Below are 6,071 nucleotides of genomic sequence, written 5' to 3' on the forward strand. Positions count from 1 at the left end.
TTGATGTAACCCAATCGTTATTGGGGATTCCTTGCCTTGACCTCCAATAGATCTCACACTGGTCATCATGTCGTCATACATATCCTTAGTTATATCTACATATGTACTCAACACCTCTCTATTCACTAGGACATTTCAAAATTAAATCTCTAAGGACTCTTTCATATACTTTTTCTAGGTCAATAAAGACCATGTGGAGATCCTTCTTGTGGGCTCTATAAATTTTCATGAGCCTCCTCAGTAGGTAGATAGCCTATATCTTAGTTCTACTAATCAAAAATCCAAATTGGTTCTCTGAGGTCTTAGTTTCTTTTCTCAGGCAGGTTTCAAGTACTTTATCCTATAATTTTATAGTATGACTCATTAGTTTTATGCTTCTATAGTTATTGCAGTTCTGAATGTCCTCTTTATTTTGTATACTGGGACTACAATGCTTCTCCAATCATCAAATATCTTCCTTGTGTTCATAATCCTATTAAACAATTTGGTTAACCAAGCAACCCACAAACCCCTAGGTTTTCACACTTCTATTAGGATCTCATTTGGGCATAGTGTTTTATCTGCTTTCATCTTTCTCAAGGCTTCTTTAACTTTCGCCATACTAAACTTATGTACATATCCATGACTTATGTCCTCTAGTTGAGTGATTCCATCTTCTGTGTCATTTCTACTCAAACTATCTCCATTTAGTAGGGTAAAAATGTACTTATCTCATCTCTTCGCAATATCTTCTTATCTTACCAATACTCTACCATCGTCATCTTTGATACACCTGGCCGAAATCCTTACTTTTTCTTTCTTTCATTTTAGATATCTTATGTAATCTTTTCCTCTTCTTTTGTGTTTAAGTTGATACAAAAATCCTTAAACCTAATTTCAACCTTCACCTAGTGGAGGATCTCATCTTGCTTTCATATAGACAATGGAACTCTACCCTTATTAACTCCTCTTTCACCCCGTCAAAGCCTATGCAATCTTGCAGATTTCTCTTAGGAGCTATCCTAACCGAGATACTTGGTTTGGGGAAAAATCTAGGATTGATAGTTTTTTCAGTTAAGGGTACCTATTATTTAGCTTTACATATGGTTTCTAATAGACCTACTATTTCTTAAGAGTGCTGTGAAAGTTGAAATTCTACTAAAAATAAAAATATTTTTGTGGAGAAGTAGCTCAAATGCAACAACAACAACAACACATCCTAGCCTTATCCCAACTAAATGAGGTCAACTATATGGATCCGAGAAATTTTAAAAAAATGAAAAAAAAGAGGTTTTGGACATCCCACTCATGAACAATCGGCAACCCAAATCTTAGCCCTCCAAATAGCTCTGTTAGATACCATACTTGGGTGAAGACTTAACTTTTGCATGTCTCTTCTTACTACCTCCTTAATGGTTATTTTTGGCCTGTCCCTAGTCCTTTTCACTCCATCCATCTGCATCTGGTCACTTCTCCGTACCGGTGCATCCAAAGGCCTCATTTGGACATGTCCATACCATCTTAACTGACATTCTCTGAGCTTATCCTGAATTGGAGCAGTTCCCAAATCGGTTCTAACTTTATCATTTCTTACTCTTTCTCTTAGGATTTTGCCACTCATCCATCTCAACATCCTCATCTCAACCACACTTAGCTTATCTATGTTGCACTTCTTGACTGCCCAATATTCTGCATCATATATCATAGCTGGTCTTATGACTGTCCTGTAGAATTTTTCCTTAAGCTTTAGAGGGATACGTCGATCACATAAAACTCTAGACGCCCCTCTCCATTTCATCCATCCTACTTTAATTCTGTAGGTAACGTCATCATCAATCTCACCTTCTTTGTTTAATGTAGAGCCCAAGTATCTAAAACAATCGTTTTATTGGATCTCTCTCCCCTCAATTTTCACTCCCTCGATATCACTCCTCAAACGAATAAAGATGTAGCTCAAATGCCTTAGTTATAAATAAATTACTACATGTCAGATCTTTTCTCAATAGGAGGACGAAACTATTATGCATGCCTTATTCGGCTGCTTCTTCGTAGCGTCTTGTTAGAAGGCTTCTCCCTTTAGGCTTGATACATCTTCTATTCAAATTGTTCATTTTAGTGCACTGGTTGACTTTTTGGTTCTGAGCTACAAAAATGCCTTTGACCAACAAGACTGTCAAATTCAATGGTCCACATTTCATTGGTAAATTTGGAAATCAAGAAATCAGTTAGTATTTAACTTTATTTTTCCAAAATCGAAGTCCACTATTTCAGCTTTCCATCATTAAGTAAAAGAGAGTAGATTGAGTGTGATTTGTATTGCTATTTCCTATCCTCCCCCCCCCCTCACAGTAGCTTTCCTCATTACTTCGTTGCTGAGTTTCAATCTTCATCTCTTCCAAAGACAGTGCTGTTGCTTTTGTTGATGAAGAGTGGTTCTCAAACTTTCAGAAAGTGCAAGAAGAGCCATCATCTATGATAGCAAAAAGTTGTTTATCGGTACAAAATGCAAATCTGGTTGGGGTCATTCAGTTAAAGCCATGAAAGTTGAAGGGGTTCATGATGCCCTTCTCTTAGTTAGAAGTGTGGGGCTCTTTGTGTTGTCGATCTTTTATAATTGCCAGCCTATTGTCCAACCTCTCAATGGCATCTCTAACGTCTCTTGATTGGGTAACCTTATAAATAGTTGATGATATTTTTGTGATTACTTTGGGTTTTATCTGAGATATTTTGGATTCATTCCTCGTAGTTCTAATAGGGAAGCTCACTTTCTTGAAGGTGTTGCTCTTAGATTTTATCTTTCTTATACTTGGTGGAATCAACCCCCCACCATTTATTGTAAATAACTCTTCTCTCGGCATGAGTTTATCCTTGTTTGATTCCTTTGAATAACATTTCACTTCTATTAAAAAAAAAAAATCAAGTGTATTCAAGAAATAAGTAGGGTTCATCCCTTGGCTCTTGCTTGAAAGAATGACATGTGATTCTGACCAAGAAATTTCATTCCATAGGTTCCATAGATTTGGTGCCTACTCACTTAAAAAAACACATATTATCATTTTTTTTTTACATAAGATACTATTTTATGCTTTTCGTTTTTTGTTGGAGGGTGATAGGAGGAATAGATGAAGAAATTTTGTTTATTTTTGTAAAAGTGGGTGGAGTGTGCTGGGGGTATGATGTCTTGTATTCTGTTTCATAAGTTTGTAGGCTGACTCCTATAGGTCGTAACCTATGTATGTTTAGGGTTTATATGGGTATTTCGGTAAACTTTGTTTTGTTATGAATTTGTTGCAAAAATATTCTTTGAATGGGATGAAATGTGAGGACAAGTGGCTGTAATCCTATTCTTCATTGCTAGTGATGTAGTTCTGATCATTTCACCATGGAAGTAGACACTCTTGTTAAATCACGTAAATCTTTATGTTGCATCTATATGAATGTTTTTTTTTTTCTATTTGTGTTTTATTTTTGCATGATCATGATTAGGCTTTAGGTTCCTATAAATTGATATAAGAGTTTTCATGTTAATTTACTTCTAATGCTTGCTAACATGATGGCAGGAAATAATTTCAACCTCATTAATTTAGCAAAAGATAAAGGGTCTTCTCATATAACAGAGTTTGAGTAAGGTTATATTAAAAGAATAAAAAATGTGTGACATCGACTAAGAATAGATGGAGGAAAAGGTAGTAAGCACCATCCATTTGAATCTGTTAAATGACACCTCTAATATGTAATGAATCTTGAACATGCACATGATTTATAGGTGAAACTTGAAATTATTCATATGATGAAGTCTATGACGAAAAATTTGTGCTTGAAAAAGAAATTATAATCTCTATAGAAAAACTATGATATATTAGAGTAGGTCAATACTTTCAAATAGATCAACTACAAGACTGAAGGTTCTTATTGAGGATGAAGACAAAGCCTATTGTTGATAGTATCGCTTTTAACATCTTATGATCACTTAGTGACGACTCTCTTGTATGACGAGATTCATGAGACGGATGAAGTCATAATTGTTCTTATGTCTAATAATTCAAGGAAGATGACCACCATCGTTAAATATCAAGAAGAATATCTCTTTAGAAAAGGCAAAGAATAAAAAAAAAGAAAAAGAAAAATCAAACCAAAAGGGAATTAGGAATAGGAGTGGATTGAAATAAAAAGGGATAAATATCAAGCTCTCATATTACTATTATGAGAAGGAAATACATTTAAACAATGTCTACTTGAAGAAGAAAGAGGACTTGAAAAAGAAAGGTGCAACAAGACATATAAGGAAGCCAACGTGATTGATAGTTTGAAAGCAGATGATGAAGATATACTCTCCATATCATAAAATAAAAATCAACTCTCTGATATTTGGATTTTTTTAGATTCTGATTGTTCTTACAATATGTGTCTACATAAGGACTTTTGCTTTGATACATATCAACCATACCATGGTGAATCTATTTTGATGGGGAATGATGTAGTGTGCAAGGCTATTGGAATGTGATTTATCAAAATCAGAACATTTGATAAAATAGTAAGAACTTTAGCAACTTTAGCAGATGTAAAACATGCACTAGAACTAAAGAACAATTTAAAAATTCTTGGGGTAATTGACTCTAATGGCTGCAAGTACATAACAAAAGGTGTAGCTCTCAAAGTTATTAAGGAAGTTGTAGTTGTCATAAAAGGAAAGTATTTATAAACTTATATAGACTCATAGGGAGTACAAAGATAGGTGGAGGATATGTAACTATATATCAAAGTCTGGTACATATGACACTAATTTATATGCAGTTGGGACATAAGTGAGAAAATGTATGATGGAGCTTCAGAAAAGAAAGTTGTTGATGGGTATAAAAATTTACAAATTTATCTTCTGAAAATATTATATTTTTGCTTTAAAACACGAGTAAACCCAAGGGGGTAACCAAGTTAGTAAGGGACCTTGGCCTCAGAAAGCGTGTGGTTCTGAGTTCGACTTCTTTTACCACCTTAAGGTAATTCACATGGGGTGTTTAGTGCTCTCCATTGGTTCCGATGAAAGTGGAATGGTTCTCATTCAACCTCGGCATGACCTAGTCCATGCGGTTGTGGGGTTAGTATTGGCCCTCTAAAATAGTTAGGACAAAGGCCTAGATATCCATCATTAGCACCAAAAAAAAAAAAAAAAAAAAAACATTAGTAAGGATATGCTTGATTATGTACACAATAATGTATGGGGCCCTTCACTTATCAAATCTAAATGTCGGTAGAATTTTTTGTAATACGATTATTTAAGCAATATCTGGTTTTACTTCATAAAGCATAAAAGTAAGGAGTTCACTAAATTTAATGAGTGGAAGTCTGAGCTAGAAATAAATATAGGAAATAGACTTAAATGCTTGAGAATAAACGATGGAAGAGAGTACAAGTTTAACCCATTTCTAGAACTATGCAGAGATGAAGGAACTACATGTCACTTCACTATGTCAGATACAACATAACAAAAACTATATAGCTAAGAGGATGAACAAAAAACTTCTAAAAAGAGCTTGGAGTAAGACTGAATGTAGGACCGAGTAATAGTTTTTGGGAAAAAGTAATGAATATGATATGTTTTCTCAGCAAAAGGTCACCATCTACATTGTTTAGTTATAAAATTCCTAAAGAGTTATAGACAGGAAAACTGGTAGACTATTTTGTATGAAGAGTATTTGGTTGTCCAGTTTATTTTCATTGTAGAGTGGGCAATGTTCCAAGTACGAATTTAAGTCTAAGCAGTGTACTTTTCATGGCTTTGAAAAATCTATAAAAAGATTCAAGCTGTGAGATTTTAGTTTATAAAAAATCGTGGTTAACAAGGATGAGTTTAATGAGTTTCACATGGTGAAATTATATGACATGTCATAAGTAGATGATGAAAATTACGAAAGATTTATTGTATAGGTGGAGTAAGTAAGTCAGAAGCAACATGAGAGAAAGTGTTATCCAGTAGCTTACAAAGCACCTATAATATACGAGTTTGAGGACATGAATTTTTTTTCCTTCACTATAGGTACAAATAACACATCTTCCAACTAAGAAGCTCTAAATGATGTTTAGAGTGATAAATT

The sequence above is a fragment of the Macadamia integrifolia genome, chromosome 5, assembly GCF_013358625.1.
Source record: "Macadamia integrifolia cultivar HAES 741 chromosome 5, SCU_Mint_v3, whole genome shotgun sequence".
NCBI lineage: Eukaryota > Viridiplantae > Streptophyta > Magnoliopsida > Proteales > Proteaceae > Macadamia > Macadamia integrifolia.